Consider the following 16,792-nt stretch of genomic DNA (forward strand, 5'->3'; position numbering starts at 1 on the left):
CAGAGTCACCCAGCAAACTCAGGAGAAAATTTTGAAAATGAGTGCCAGGAAGGAATAACAGCACAAAAATTGATAATCCAATTTTGGGGCTGTTACACACCTTCACCATCCTTCATTTTGAACTTGTCAAGTTGACTTTGAAGCACATCCAATTTGGATTCCTTGATGGAGTCGATACCTTTGTGCATATCAATCAAAGTATCCCAAATTTCCTTTGCATTCTCAAGACGGTTGATTTTGTTGAATTCTTCGGGGCACAATCCGTTGAAGGGAAGATCACAAGCTTGAGCATTGTATTGCAACATCTTCAACTCTTCCGCGGTAGCTTCACTGTTCGGTTCTCTCCCATCAAAGAATTCACCTTGCAAGCCAATACACACAATAGCCCAAACGGCGGGGTTATGTCCAAGAATATGCATTTTTATCTTATGCTTCCAACTAGCAAAATTAGTACCATCAAAGTAAGGACCTCTACGGTGGTAATTTCCCTCGCTAGACGCCATACTATACTAGGTTGTGAAACCAAGGCTAGGATCACCAAAAGCTATGGAAATCAAAGCAAACGGAGACCAAAGCTCTGATGCCACTTGTAGGATCGAAAGTATGTCTAGAGAGGGTTGATTAGTGTCGAAGTAATGGGCCACGGGTAGGCTAACCCGAGTCCTAGAACCTTTCAAGACATCGGGGCAGGCTGCACCCCTCAAGACCCCAGGACAAAGAGCCGCCTTCTAAGAAGTCGGCGGCAAGGCCACTGACTAGCCACTCACGGCCGAGTCCCAGGGACGACTTCAAGATAAGCCGACTCCTTAATGACGACTTCCCAAGAAGCCGGCCTTGGGGAGTCGGCCCGCGACTCCAACAAACCCCACGTCCTCATCAAGAGGGACATGACAGGGGAGTGGCTACAGTGAAGACTGCTCCCACCCCTTTCCAAAGGCAGGCATGGCCGCAGTATGCCGTACCCGCGGAGATCTCCGAGCGGCGTGGCACTATTGCCATGCTGGCCCTGACATCAGCACCGGTGGACCGAATCCTGCGCCCACGACGGCTTGTCTGTACAACCTTTGGGCGGCGGGTCCCACCGGCCAGCAGGATCCCAGAAGACGGCAAGTGCGCCACCGGTCGGACCCGTTGGGAGTCGGCCAGCACCTCCCCCGGGGCCCATGCGCCATTAACTAGATGTGACGGAGAGTGGCAATAGTGATCCCCACCGGGTGGCGGGGCTGTTGCCACGACTCCATGACCAAGCCCGCGTCATTAGAAGCACGGCTACAGTAATCAGCAGCCGGCAAGACCCGCCTACGGCGGACGCGGCCTGTCGGCTCCGTACCGACCCAGTCGGCGGGCCCCAGGAGTCGGCAGAAACGGTGGACGGAGAGATTGACGGCTGGGCCCGCATCCAGCCGGATTACCATTGTACCCCTGGGGGTAGGCCTATATAAACCCCCAGGGCACCCATGCAAAGGGTTGGAATCCATTAGTACTAGACCAGATCATATAGGAAGGAGAGAGCTAGCCTTGCCCTCTCCTACCTCTAGGAAACAGCTCAAGGAGCAATCATGTAAACACTTTGCCATAGTGATCATGCGGAGACCCCGCAGAGCAGCAGTAGGGGTATTATATCCCCGGAGAGCCCTGAAGCTGGGTAAGATTCGCCGGCGTGCATGTCTTCGCCTCATCCCGTTTCTAGGCACCGGCGACGTTCTACTCGCCCCCACCATGATAAGCCATCCTTTGGCATATGTCGCACCCAACCCCCGACATTTGGCGCCCACCGTGGGGCCTGGTGCACTGCCGTCCGGAGATCTGCTCTGGACGGGAACCCTTTTCCTCCCTGGCGAGCGCAGCCAGCCAGGCACGCCAGATGGAGTCTGCGCTGACGCGCTGCGCGGCATTGAGATCGCCTGCGCAGCCAGCTGCCTGGCCGAACTTGTCGGCGAGGTTCGCCTCTCCGACGAACCTGCATCCAACGCAGGCACGGGCGGCTCCGAGAGCCTCCTCGCAGGCCTCCTCGATCAACTCCACGTCTTCGGCGAGCCTGCCGTGGATTTGGAGTCTGTAGGTTCCACCGACCCGATGCTGGTCGACTCCGACACCGCGTCGCTCGACGCGTTCCCCACTAATGTGGTGGTCTACGACGAGCCTCTCCCTTGTGTGGAGAGCGGCGAAAGCACCGTCACCGAGGTGCTCGTCATCAGTCATGACGAGCCTCCCGGTGGAGGAGCGCATGACCCACTTGGTGCGGCGCTACAAGACCTGACTGTGCCCATTCCGAAAGACGCTGACGCGAAAACGTTGGAGGCGCGCCGCCTTCATCTCGTCAAAGGCGCGAAGAAGCTAGCTAGCATGAGACGCTTGTCAGAAGCCTACCAGCGAGAGATGGATCGCGCTGTTGGCGGCTCGCCGGCCCCGGCGGGGCCCAGCCGCCTTGGCGCGGTCCAGCAGCGCGGCGTAGCCATCGCCAAACTGTTCGGGGCAAGCCGCCCTGTGTACGCTACCCCTGCGGAGAACATTCGAGCCGCCCAGGCGGCGGCGGACGAGCTGGACAATTTCGAGGGCGAAGATCGCCGCCTGATGATGGAGCGAGTCCAGCGGCTCCTCGACGCGGCTGCCGCGCAGAACGAGGTCGGCTGTCGCACGGAGGCGCCACAGCGGCAAAACGACGACCTTCGCCGAGACCAAGGCGCGACGTCTCGGACGCCGACTGGCGGTGCCCGAGGAAGAAGAGACAAGGATCCGGCTGTCAGCCACAGTCGGACTCACATTACCATAGAGCGCGATCGAGACGGCTGCCCGAGAGCAGTGGAACACGGGACGACTGTCCGCCTCCTCCTCCTCGCAAGGAAAGGCGAGTCTCCCCGCCGCCTGTTGACCATCCGACTCTCGGTGACCGCCTTGGCCGCCGAGAGGGAGTCGGAGAAAACGACGCCCGCCACCGGATCGGCCGACTTCACCGATCCCTGGCGCTGGAAGAGGAAGACGAGTTGGGCCCGCCTTGTTTCGGGCCCCGCATTCGAGACGACCCCTTTCCCAAAGGGTTCACGCTCCCAAGAGACACGCCCAAGTACACCGGCTCCGTGAAGCCGGAAGACTGGCTGGTCGACTACTCCACGGCTGTCAGCATAGCGAACGGCAACAAGCGTGTCGCCACAAAATACGTTCCGCTCATGCTCCCGCGCACGGCCCGGACATGGATGAACAGCCTGAAGCCCCGCAGCATCAATAGTTGGGTCGACTTCACCGAGGCATTCGTCCGCAACTTCACCAGCACGTACAAGCGTCCTCCCAAGCCTCGTCAGCTTTCCTTGTGCATGCAAGGTCCCGACGAGTCGACTCGCGACTACCTCACACGTTGGGCCAAGCTTCGGAACTCCTGCGAGGGCGTGCATGAGGTGCAGGCTATCGAGTACTTCACCGCCGGGTGCAGAGAAGGCACCCTCCTCAAGCACAAGCTCCTCTGCGACGAGCCAGAAACCCTCGACGAGCTGCTGATCATAGCAGACAAGTACGCCACGGCCGACTCCTCCATGAAGGCGGAGATTCAAGTTAGCGCAACTGGCAAAGTGGCCCCTCAGGCTCCAAGAACTCCGGCGGGAGATGCCAGTCGGCGACAACAGCAGGGTGACCACAAGCGCAAGGCCCCGCAGCCGGCTTCCAGCAGCCGGCAGGTCGCGACAGTTAAAGCCCAGCAGCCGGATGGGCAGCCTCCGCCCAAGTGACAGAAAGGCGGCAAGCCCAATTGGTTGCCGGCCTTCTCCTACGAGCAGACTCTGGATGGTCCTTGCAAGTTCCATAGCGGTGCAAAGCTGTCGAATCACACCACCCGGAAGTGCCACTGGCTCACCAGGATCGCCAAGGGAGATGGCCTCCTACCTCCCCCGCCTACTGGGCAGCCGCCTCCGCCTCCACCCCAGCAGTCGGCTGTTAGGCCAGTCGGCGCAGTACAAGATGAATACCCCGAAGAGCATGGAGCCTACGTGGTGTTTACAGTGTGGCTGATGATCGACGCAGCAGGCGGCTGCAGCGACAAGAGGTGAATGCAGTAGCATCAGAGACTCCAGAGTTCATGCACTGCTCCGAGAAGCCTATCAGCTGGAGCAGGGCTGATCACCCAGAGGTGATGCCGAGTCCGAGATCCTATGCCTTGGTCTTGGATGCCACCTTTGCCACGGATAGACGAGCCGCGCGTTTCTCGTGAGTTCTGATAGACGGAGGCAGCAGCATCAACATCCTGTACAAAGACACCATGGAGAAATTAGGAATCAAGCAAAGACAGCTTCAGAACAGCCGGATTGTGTTCCACGGCATTGTTCCTGGGCTTTCCTGCTCACCAATCGGCAAGATCCTGATGGACGTCCTATTTGGAGACAAAGATCACTTCCGCCGAGAGTCAGTTTGGTTTGAGGTGGTGGACCTCGAGAGCCCACACCATGCACTACTTGGCCGACCCGCCCTGGCCAAGTTCATGGCGGTCCCCCACTACGCCTACCTCAAAATGAAGATGGCCAGCTCCAGGGGAATTCTGACTGTAGCCGGCGACTACCGGAAGTCGTCTGCCTGTGCGGCTGAGAGCAGTCGGCTAGCTGAGTCCCTGGTGATCGCAGCCAAGAAGCGGCTCCTTGAGCAGGTTGTGGCGATGGCCGGCAAGCAGCCAGAGGTGTCTCCCAACCCAAAGGAGTCGGAGGCTGAGGGCTCGTTCAAGCCGGCCAAGGAGACAAAGAAGATACCCTTGGATCCGGCGTCGCCCTTCAACGCCTCCTCAAGCCGTCTGTCAAGCCTTCACCAGAATCAGACTCCATCTTCATGCCGGCTCCTCCCGAAGAAGTCGGATCTGACTCCAAAGCCCGGCAGACGGTACGGGGATTTCAGCAGATGGTTCAAAAACCGCCACAGTCGAGGCCGGCCCAGGGACTGTAGAACCCGGCCCGGGGACTGCGGCGGCGTGCTCGAAGACTCCAGAACTTGGCCCAAGAGTTGCGCCAGTCGGCCCAGGGACTTCATTAACCCATCAAGCGGTTGTTGACTCCACCCCGCCGCCTCCCAGCGCAGCCGCCCTCGTCCAAGTCGCAGTTCTGGCAGTCGAAGAAATAGCAGCACCCTCATGGGCCCAGCCCATCCTCAAATTTCTGGTGAGCAAAGAGCTGACAACTGATGAGACCTTAGCTCGGCAGGTACAACGCCGAGCGGCAGCCTACACCATAGTCAACAGAGAGCTGGTCAGGCGCAGCGTCACTGGTGTCTACCAGCGCTGCGTAGAGCCAGAGCAAGGCCAAGCAATTCTCAAAGACATTCACCAAGGAGAGTGCGGCCACCATGCGGCTTCAAGAGCACTCATCGCCAAAGCTTTCCGACACGGCTTCTTTTGGCCAACGGCCTTAGAAGAGGCCAAGGAATTGGTCCAAAAATGCAAAGGGTGCCAGAAGTTCCGCTCCAAGCCGCATCAGCCGGCTTCTGCACTCAAGACCATCCCCATTTCCTAGCCTTTCGCAGTTTGGGGTCTAGACATGGTGGGACCATTCAAGACGACACGAGGTGGCTTAACTCACTTACTTGTCGCAGTGGACAAGTTCACCAAGTGGATAGGAGCGAAGCCAATCAAGAAACTGAACGGTCCGACTGCCGTGACTTTCATCTCCGATATCACAATTCGGTACGGCATACCACACAGCATCATCACCGACAACGGCACAAATTTTGCCAAAGGCGCCTTGGCCCGTTTCTGCGCAACACAGGGCATCCGACTGGACCTAGCGTCCGTCGCTCATCCACAGTCAAATGGCCAGGTGGAGCGAGCAAACGGCCTCATCCTGTCCAGCATCAAGCCCCGACTCGTCGAGCCTCTCGAGCGTTCGGCTGGCTGCTAGCTCGATGAGTTGCCAGCCGTCCTGTAGAGTCTGCGCACGACTCCAAACAAGTCAACCGGCTTCACGCCTTTCTTCCTCGTCTACGGTGCTGAAGCCGTCATCCCAACGGACAGAGAGTTCGACTCCCCGCGAGTCACCATGTACACCGAGGAGGAAGCAGAAGAAGCACGTCAAGACGACGTCGATCTGCTGGAAGAGGGCCGGCTGTTGGCACTCAGCCGGTCCAGCATCTACCAGCAGAGCCTGCGCCGATACTACAACAGGAAGGTCAAGCCGAGATCTTTCCAAGAGGGCGACCTTGTGCTCCGACTGATCCAACGAATAGCCGGCCAGCACAAGCTGTCGGCGCCTTGGGAAGGCCCTTTCATCATCAGCAAAGTGCTGGGAAATGACTCCTACTACCTGATCGACGCTCAGAAGCCCCGAGCACGCAAGAGGGACGACTCCGGTAAAGAGACAGAGCGGCCATGGAATGCAAATCTCCTCCGAAGATTTTACAGCTGATGCAGTATGTACCACGTTACCTTTTGTATTAAAGTACCAAGACTTCGGGCCCCCCGAGACGAGCTCGGGGACTGCCCTCCTTTGCCTATATAATAAAAATTATGCCTACAATTATGTTACTCTTTGTTATGCCGCTTGGCACCGGGCTCGATAGGTCGGCCCGGGGACTTGCCGCCTTGCACTATGAAAAGCTTCCTGCAGCCGGACAAGTAGTGTCTGGCGTCTAAGCCATCTCCTGTCAGAAGCCGCAGCTCGCAGAGCGACTGTATGGTGGGCAAGAGTAAGGCAGAATGGGCGCTCGCATGAAAAATGGCTAAGGACCCAAAGCATAAAACATAGCTCAAGACGGCTTCCAGCCTTCCCTTTTTCTTTTCGCAAACCGACTATTAAGCAGTCGGCTCACCGCCTTCTATCCAACTTGCTAAAAAAACTCTAAAATGGCTAGTACTTGCCTTCCCAAAGTAGCCAAGCATTCGATCCAACGGCAGTCCGCAGAGCGGCTGTCCGACTGGCAAGACAGGCAACTAAGGGAAAGCGGCAAAGGAAAAGGCCAAAAGAGCAATTAGCAAGAAAAGATAGAATTCGGATAAATATTTAAATAACATAGGCCCTTGGCCGAATCTTCGAGCAGAAGTTCAAAATACACCCTGCGGGTGGAATTGTGCAAATTACAAGTTCTTCAAAGACTACTAAAGCAGATAAAATAAAGATAAGGCGGCAGCTTAGGAAGCGGCAGACGGATTCGGAGGGTCGGAGGAGGCGGCAGCGTCAGGCGTTGGGGCGGCCGGCTGGGCAGTCTCGGCTTGATCGCCTCCGGCGGCAGTCGGCTCGGTCGCACGCGGCTCGTTGCTGGAGGCGCGGTCGAGCTGAGGCTGGCCGTCTGCCCCGTCTTCTGGTGCTTCCGTCTCACCTCCGTCCTCCGCCTCGCCTTCCTCCTCTACGCTGGAGCCGATCACCTCCGCCGAGTCCTCGCCGTAGTCTGGGTTCATCCCAAACCACTCCGGCGGTACCTCCTCGCCGTCTTCAGACCGCTCGGGGACGAAGATGTTGGTGTCGGTGTACTCGGCAATCACCGCGGCACGCTTGACAAGGGCGTCTTCCGTGGCTGCCAGCTCCGGCTGGGCCTCTGACCGGAGTGTGGCCAACCGGTCTAGGTCCAGTCCCGGATACCACGCCTTGACGAACTCCAAGGCCCAGTGCGCTCCAGCTCGGGCCGAGGAACCCTTCCGGGCCTCAAGACGACCAGCCGCAACCTCCAGTCGGCGGTCTGACTAGGGGTTCACGGAGCCTGCATGTCCGGCCACAGGGCAGCAATCGCCTGGGCGCCGACACGCTGAAGCCGGCGCAGCATCCAGTGAGTCGGCCGAAGGCGAGCCTCGATGCTCAGGATATGCTCATCAAGGGTTCGGGGGGCGTCGGCGGCAATCTCTATGCCCTCCGCCCTCCGACCTTCACGGTCAGCCTCGATGGCTTGGATGGCGGCCTGCGAATGCCCAGGGAAGAAGTCTGCCAAGACGGAAAAAACGAAGAAGCAAGTCAAAAATCAGGAGTCGGCACGACTTATAATCAGCAGCTCGAAAAAAAAAGTAAAGAAACTCACCATCAACAATGTCTTCAATATCATGGAAGCCAGAGGCCAGCATTGCCTCCTTGTCAGTCCAGGAGGAGTGCTCGCTCGCAAACTCGGCCAGGAGGGTGGCTTCCGCCTCTTCCGCCTCCTTCGCGTCTTCGTAAGCAGCTCCCTCTGCTCTGCCAATTGTGTGGCCAGCAGATCGCGCTCAGTGGTGAGCTTGCTGCACTCCTCCCCCTTGGCGCACAACACGGAGTTGGCTTCGCTCAGCTGCTATTGAAGAACAGCGTTGGCTTCTGAAGAGAAGGAAGAAAGAAGGCGTTAAGTCATCAATAAAGAGGGTCGCCAAGGAGATCCGACCCGACTGCTCAGCAGTCGGCCCGAATCTCGGGGACTACAACCCGCGGGTGCGCCAGCGCGCCCCCGCAAAGAAGAAAAAGGACTCACTCCGGCTCTCCGACAAGTCGGCGGTCCGCTTGCCCAGCTCTTCAACGTTACAGTAGAAGGCAGTAACGCGAAGGATGTGGTAGTCCTGCGACAAGTTTTTCAGACAAAAGTTAGTACCCGGAACTCACCAAGTGGAGTTTCGGGCCGCCTGCTCAGCAGCCAGCCCGAAACTCGGGGACTACACCCAGTGGGTGTGCTGGCGCGCCCCCACAGAGAGGAACAAGAAAACAAGGACCAAAGATAAAACATACCCGGACGGCTGCCCGCGATGCCAGGTACGCCTTGGTGCAGTTCGGGAGGGCGTCTCCCTCAGCTCTAAGCTTCGTTTGGACATCCAAAAGCGCCTGGTTCAGCGGCCCTGTGTCGCCTCCTCGCACCCACCCAATGGGCGCGGCGCTCGTCGCTTCGGCATCCGGGATCGCCGAGATGGCGGTGCCGGTCTCCAGGGGGCGTGGCGCCGAGGTCGCCTTCTCAAGACGGCGGTGCGTTGGCGAGCTGACTTGAAGGAGTAGCCTCGCCACAGCCTCGTCTTCAGTCGCCGGCACCGGAGGGTCCGCTGGCTGTTTACCTTGCGCGCTCCCAGACGGCGGTGGAGGCGGCGGCGGAACGATCACGTCCGGCGTGGAGGAATTGCCGCCTTCCCTCTCCATGACGGGGTTCTCGCCGCCGGCTTCCCCAGTCTGCCCCGTGAACTCCGGAGGCGGCGGCACAGAGTTCAGCGGGGTGACGAACATAGCCGATTGGCGGTGCGCGGCCTCCTCAGCCTGCCGCTTCGTCGCGGCGACGGCTTCGGCCTCCGCCAGTTTCTTCTTGGTAGAGGCCTCCGCCTTATTGGCCTCCACCTTCTCCAGGCGGGCGGCCTCTTCCTCATTGCGCTTCTCTTGCGCATTCCGCTCCGTCGCCTCCCGGAGGTCGGCAGCGGGGTCAATCCGTCGAGTGGTGGCGGACGTCTCCGCTGACCCCATGACGGAGGCGGCGACAACCCTCTCAAGAGTGAGGGGAGCCCTGAAGCGAGGGAAGCAAGTAAAAGACTCAGACAAAAGCTACAAAGAAAGAATAAAGCATTAAGACGAGATACTCACGCGGAGACCAGTGGCGGATTCTTTACTTCCTTGCAGAAGCGGATGGCCTTCGTGGCCGCCTCGTCCCGCTTGGTCACTGCAGCCGAACTCTTGGGCTTCTTTGGTCGACTGCCGAACAAGGTCGGCACGGCTCTACGTTTTTTCCCACCGCTTGGAGCACTCGGCGCGGCAGAACAGCCCGCGCCGGGATGACTGGCTCCTGGCCGGTGGCGGGGGGCGACCTCCTCATCATCATCAGGCCAGTCCTCTAGACTGGCCCCGAGCAGCGGGCCGCCTCCTCCCTCGGCGTCGTCTTCCAAAGCCGTCGCCCCTAGATCGGGGTCGTCGACGTCACTCTCCGCCCGGTCGGCGAGGAACTCGCGGACCGGCCCCGTGGTGCCGGCTGGTGGATGGAGGAGGGGATTCTGGCCAAAGCCGACTGGTCAGGTCGCACAAAACAAACTCGGCAAGAAAGAACACAATTCAAAGAAAGAAAGAAAAGGCAACTCACTGTGGGTGGGGGGTTGGCGCGGGAATACGGCTCCTTGCCGAACCGCCAGTCCTCCAGGAGCTTGCTGTCCGAGAGGTAGTTCACCATGTAGGCCACCTCCTCGTGGGGCATGTCCTTGGTGCACATCCGACTCGGGTCACGGCGCCTGCTCATTTGGCATATCATGTGGGGGCGGCCTTGGAGCGGGAGAACTCGGCGCGCCATGAAGGCGGCCAGCAGGTCCGGACCAGTCAGTACCTCTGACTACGTCAGTACTCGGAGTCGCGCGACGGCGCCTGCTCCCGCAAGCGTCAGCGACTTGGCCCGGAACGACCAGTTGGGCAGTCTCCCAGCCGGCGGGCCGGCTTCGAAAGCCGGCAGGTTGACCCAATCGCCCCCCGTGAAGACGCTCTTCACGTAGAAGTACGATCGCTGCCACATCTTCACCGACTTTATCAGCTTGATGGTGGGGAAGGGGTTGTCGGCCCCCGACCTCCGCACGGCGATGAATGCGCTGCACTGAGCTGGCACGCCCACAGCCTGGGTGCCGAGCTTGGAGTAGAAGAACTCCCCCAGAGCTCGAGGGTGGGGAGCACTCCGAGGAAGCCTTCGCACAAGGCCACGAAGGCGGATAGCAGCACCACTGTGTTGGGCGTGAGGTGGTGTGGCTGGAGGCCGTAGAACTCCAGAAAGGAGCGGAAGAAGCTACTCGCCGGCAGCCCCAATCCGCGCAGGCAGTGCGAGCGCAAGACAACCCGCTCACCCTCCTCTGGCGCCGGAGAGATCTCCCCCCTCGGCGCAAGGCGTACCCGCACGTAATCTTCGTCGGGAAGCCGACGAGTCTTGCGGAGGAACTCGATGTGGTCATCGTGGACTTCTGAACCATCCCAGGTGCCGGAATGCACCGAGGGAGGCACGGCAGCAGAAGAAGAACTCATCGTGAGCGGATCGCCGCGGCGTTCGGCAAAGCTTGGGCGCGCGGCGGTGCGAGGAAGAAGGAGAAGATGAAGAAGAGAAAGGAGTAGCGTTGAGAAGGGGCGCGCGTGCTCCGCCGCGCCCCCCTCCTCCCCCTACTTATAGCCTCATGGGCTGCGAAGCCGAGGGGGCGGTCGTGGGATTTACTGCGCCCACGACCCCACGACCCCCACGTTTCCACGACAAAGTTACTGTGCGCAGTAACTCCACGGGAATCCCAACCGTCCGCCTGGGCCACAACAGATCCGCTCGGGCGCCGAGGCGCGGTAGTGGCGGGCCCCGCCTACGGGCCTGTCCTGTCACGCGCGTAGACTGGCAGACTGGCCCGGCCGCGTGTTATGACGTGACAGGCCCGGAACGGGCGACGGCCTGGAGGCTTAGCCAGCACGCTACTTGGATCCCGCCGTGACGTTCAAAATATTGTGCGAGTCAGAGTTGGGTGAGTCCGACTCCTCCTAGCTGGCCCGGCAGAAGTCAAGCAAGATCCATGTCTCGGGCACCCAGAAAGAGAAACTGCTGAGGCTCCTCGGCCGATCGTCCGCGGCGCCTCACCAGCTTCGGGGACTACTGTCGAAGTAATGGGCCATGGGTAGGCTAACCCGAGTCCCAGAACCTTTCAAGACATCGGGGCAGGCTGCGCCCCTCAAGACCCCAGGACAAAGAGCCGCCTTCTAAGAAGTCGGAGGCAAGGCCACCGAATAGCCACTCGCGGCCGAGTCCCAGGTACGACTTCAAGATAAGCTGAGTCCTTACTGACGACTTCCCAAGAAGCCGGCCTTGGGGAGTCGGCCCGCGACTCCAACAAACCCCACGTCCTCATCAAGAGGGACGGGACAGGGGAGTGGCTACAGTGAAGACTGCTCCCACCCCTTTCCAAAGGCAGGCATGGCCACAGTATGCCATACCCGCGGAGATCTCCGAGCGGCGTGGCACTGTTGCCATGCTGGCCCTGACATCAGGACCGGTGGACCGAATCCTGCGCCCACGACGGCTTGTCTGTACAACCTTTGGGCGGCGGGTCCCACCGGCCAGCAGGATCCCAGAAGACGGCAAGTGCGCCACTAGTCGGGCCCGTTGGGAGTCGGCCCCCGAGAGTCGGCCAGCTCCTCCCCCGGGGCCCATGTGCCATTAACCAGATGGGACGGAGAGTGGCAATAGTGATCGCCCGCCGGGCGGCGGGGCTGTTGCCACGACTCCATGACCAAGCCCGCGTCATTAGAAGCACGGCTACAATAATCAGCAGCCGGCAAGACCCGCCCGCGGCGGACGCGACCTATCGGCTCCGTACCGAGCCAGTCGGCGTGGCCCACCAGTAGGCGGATAAAACGGCAGCCGGAGAGACTGACGGCTGGGCCCGCGTCCAACCGGATTACCATTGTACCCCTGGGGGGTAGGCCTATATAAACCCCCCAGGGCACCCATGCAAAGGGTTGGAATCCATTAGTACTAGACCAGATCATATAGGAAGGAGAGAGCTAGCCTTGCCCTCTCCTACATCTAGGAAACAGCTCAAGGAGAAATCGTGCAAACACTTTGCCATAGTGATCATGCGGAGACCCCGCAAAGCAGCAGTAGGGGTATTATCTCCCCGGAGAGCCCTGAAGCTGGGTAAGATTCGCCGGTGTGCATGTCTTCGCCTCATCCCGTTCCAGGCACCGGCGACGTTCTACTCGCGCCCACCATGATAAGACATCATTTGGCATATGTCGCACCGAACCCCCGACAATTAGACTACTTGACCAAATAAAAATCTAGCCTTTTCCCAATTTTAAGTCTTGGCAGATTTTAACAACTTAGCACAAGTCAAGTAATCAACCCACACATGCAATTCTAAGAGTATAGCAGCGGAATATAAAACAATGTAGACACGGAGATTTTTTGCGTGGTTCCGATAGGTCGTGCTATCATACATCCACGTTGATGGAGACTTCAACCCACGAAGGGTAACGGTTGCACGAGTCCACGGAGGGCTCCACCCACGAAGGGCCCACAAAGAAGCAACCTTGTCTGTCCCACCATGGCCATCGCCCACGAAGGACTTGCCTCACTAGGGTAGATCTTCACAAAGTAGGCGATCTCCTTGCCCTTAAAAACTCCTTGGTTCAACTCCTCAATCTTGACGGAGGCTCCCAAGTGACACCTAACCAATCTAAGAGACACCATTCTCCAAAAGGTAATAGATGGTGTGTTGATGATGAACTCCTTGCTCGTGTGCTTCAAATGATAGTCTCCCCAACACTCAGATCTCTCTCTCTCATAGGATTGGATTTGGTGGAAAGAGGGTTTGAGTGGAAAGCAACTTGGGGAAGGCTAGAGATCAAGATTTATGTGGTTGGAATGGAATATCTTGACCTCAACACAAGTGTAGGTGGTTCTCTCTCAAAAAATGTATGTTCGAAGTGTAGGCATGTTCTGATGGCTCTCTACATGAATGAAGAGTGGGTGGAGGGGTATATATAGCCTCCACACAAAATCTAACCGTTACACACAAATCACCAAACTCGGTGGGACCGAATCATGAAACTCGGTCAAACCGATTTAGTTTAAAATGTGAACGTTAGGATTTTCGGTGGGACCGACATGTCAACTCGGTGGGACTGATTCCATTAGGGTTAGGGCATACTAATCTTGGTGAGACCGATTACACAAACTCGGTGGGACCGATTTTGGTAATAGGCAAACAGAGAGTTGGTCAAGCAAACTCGGTGGGACCGATTCGCTCATCTCGGTTAGACCGAAACGTTACGAAGGGGAAACAGAGAGTTTGCATTGCAATCTCGGTGGGACCGATCGCTTATCTCGGTTAGACCTAAATGTTACGAAGGGAAACAGAGAGGTTGCAATCCCATCTCGGTGAGACCGAGATCCCTATCGGTGAGACTGAAATGACTAGGGTTTGTGGCAGTGGCTATGTCAAGTGAACTCGGTGGCGCCGGATAGGAAATTTCAGTGGGGCCGAGTTTGACTTTTGGTTTGGGACATATGTGGATATGAGAAAATAGTTGAGGGCTTTGGAGCATATCACTAAGCATTTTGAGCAAGTAACTCATTAAGCAACACCTCATCCCCTTTTAATAGTATTGGCTTTTCCTATGGACTAAATGTGATCTTGGATCATTAAAAGTAAAATGTAGAGTCTTGAGCTTGAGCCAACATGTCTTCTTAGTATTTTGAGGGGTCCACTCTCTAATCGATGCCATGCCAAACATTGAGCTTTCCTGAAATATTTATCTTGAAATAGCATTAGCTCAATGGGCTATATGTTGTTAGGAATTACAAAAACCACCCAGGGATAGTTGCACTTTCAGCAAGCTGGCGCCAGCACGATCAGGGTCTGTACATGGCCGTGGTCACCGGCGTCAACTCGTCGCAGATCGTGGCACCGCAAAAGGTGTATCTCAACGAAGAAAAAGGCATGCCCGTACCTACACCGGACGGAGTGTGGTTCTTTGACACTAGGGCAAGCAACCACATGATAGGCGACAAGCGCGTCTTCTCGTCACTAGATGAGTCCGTGTGTGGCAAGGTGAAGTTCGGGGATGGCTCGGTCGTGGCCATCTGCTGCCGCGGCTCGGTGGTATTCCGTCACCAGGACGGTGACCAGTGCGCGCTCACCAGCGTCTTCTTCATCCCCAGCCTGCGTACAAACATCGTCTCTCTAGGGCAGCTGGATGAGGCAGGTTGCATCATCGGCATTGCGAACGGAGTCATGACTGTCCAGGACCCAGCACGGCATGTTCTAGCGCGCATCAAGAGGTCGGGGAACCGCCTGTACACCGGCATCCTAACGATCGACGCGCTGGCGTGTCTGATGGCGCAAGGAGAATACGCAACCTGGCGATGGCATGCTCGCATGGGACATCTTCACTTCCGCGCGCTCTGAGCCATGTCCACCAAACAGCTCGTGCGTGGGATGCCCGTGATCGTTCGTGTGGGAGAGTATTGCGACGGTTGCGCCTTGGGGAAGCAACAACGAGCGTCGTTCCCGCAGGCCACGGCGTACCGAGCCGAACGCGGCCTGGAGCTCGTGCACACAGATTTGTGCAGGCCAATCTCTCCGATGACTCCAGGAGGTAAAAAGTACTTTCTGCTCGTGGTTGATGACCATAGTCGCTACATGTGGCTAGAGCTGCTAAAGACTAAAGATGAGGCATACCCACGCTTCCAGAAGATCCAAGCCATGGCCGAGGCAGACGGGCAGTGCAAGGTGCGCGCGTTCAGATCAGATCGCGGCGGCAAGTTCAATTCCACAGAGTTCAAGGAGTACTGTGACAAGAATGGCATCAAGCACTTCACCACAACACCCTAATCACCGCAGCAAAATGGTGTCGTTGAAAGACGGAATCAAACTATTGTGGAGATGGCTCAATGTATGATGAAGAGCATGAGCGTGCCAGCGTACTTCTGGGCCGAGGCAATGAGGACCGCCGTCTACCTCCTGAACCGCGCACCGACCAGGAGCTTGGACGGTGTCACGCCCTATGAGGCGTGGCACGGCCGTAAATCCAATGTGCAGCATCTGCAGACTTTCGGGTGCACGGTTCACGTGAAGCGAATTGGCACTGGCATCACCAAGCTAAGCGATCGGTCGACGTCTATGGTGTTTGTTGGCTCTGAGGAGGGCTCCAAGGCGTACCGAGCGTACAATCCAGCAACCAAGAGAGTCCAGGTAACACGTGACATTATCTTTGAGGAAAACAGGCCATGGAGTTGGGGCACCCCGGACACGAGCCCGGTCACCATGGTGCCAACAACATTCGGTCTACACCATGGAGAACGGCATCCAGGAGATTGATAGCGGGTCGACCACCCCGCTGGTCACCCCTCGGAGCACGGCAACACCCTCTACAGCAGCCCTAGGGACGCCACGATTGCCTGCAGTCGCCACGCCGGTGGTGGACATGCCCGAGTCGTCGCAGTCCGAGCCGGTGACACCCACGGACTCACCAAGAGCTAGCGGGGACACGCCTCCGTCACACGACTCCAGGCACGATGTGCCAACTAGGCAGCCGGTTCGCTACCGAAATTTCACAAGCATGCTGGAGGAGACCGAGGATCAGGCGGTGCGTGAGCAGTTCGAGCGCTGCCTGCTCGTGCGCTATATGTTCAGCGCCGAGGAGCTGCATGGTGTGGACGAGGCGCTCGCAAGCAAGGCGTGGAAGGGTGCCATGGACGTCGAGATGCAGTCCATCATCGACAACAAGACATGGGAACTCGCTCAGCTCCCAGTTCGACACAAAGCTATTGGTCTGAAGTGGGTATATCGTGTCAAGCGTGATCCAACGGGCAACATCGTCAAGTATAAGGCTCGCCTCGTCGCAAAGGGGTATGTCCAGCGTCAGGGGGTGGATTTTGAAGAGGTTTTCGCTCCCGTAGCTCGCATGGAGACAATGTGGCTGCTGCTGGCCCTTGCTGCACACTCTGGATGGGAAGTTCATCACATGGACATGAAATCGGCTTTTCTGAATGGTGATCTCACTGAGGAGGTATACGTCACTCAGCCGCCGGGGTACGAGGTCGCCGGCAAGGAGGAAAGCGTGTTGCGCCTTCGCAAGGCGATGTATGGGCTGCATCAGGCCCCGCGCGCTTGGTATGCGAAGCTGGACGAGTCGCTGGCTGCTCTCGGCTTCACTCGCAGTCCGCTGGAGCACGCCGTCTACCGAAGCGCCGATGCACACTCTTATTTGCTAGTGGGGGTTTATGTGGATGGTCTAATCATCACTGGCACAAATGCAGCGGACATAGCCTCCTTCAAGCAACAGATGCAACAGCTCTTCAAAATGAGCGACCTTTGCAAGCTGAGCTACTACTTGGGCATAAAAGTGGAGCAAAGCAGCAATGGCATCACTCTTAGTCAGAAGAGCTATGCGGAAAAGGTTCT

This window comes from Triticum urartu, chromosome 7 (genome assembly GCF_003073215.2).
Source record: "Triticum urartu cultivar G1812 chromosome 7, Tu2.1, whole genome shotgun sequence".
In the NCBI taxonomy this organism is placed as follows: domain Eukaryota; kingdom Viridiplantae; phylum Streptophyta; class Magnoliopsida; order Poales; family Poaceae; genus Triticum; species Triticum urartu.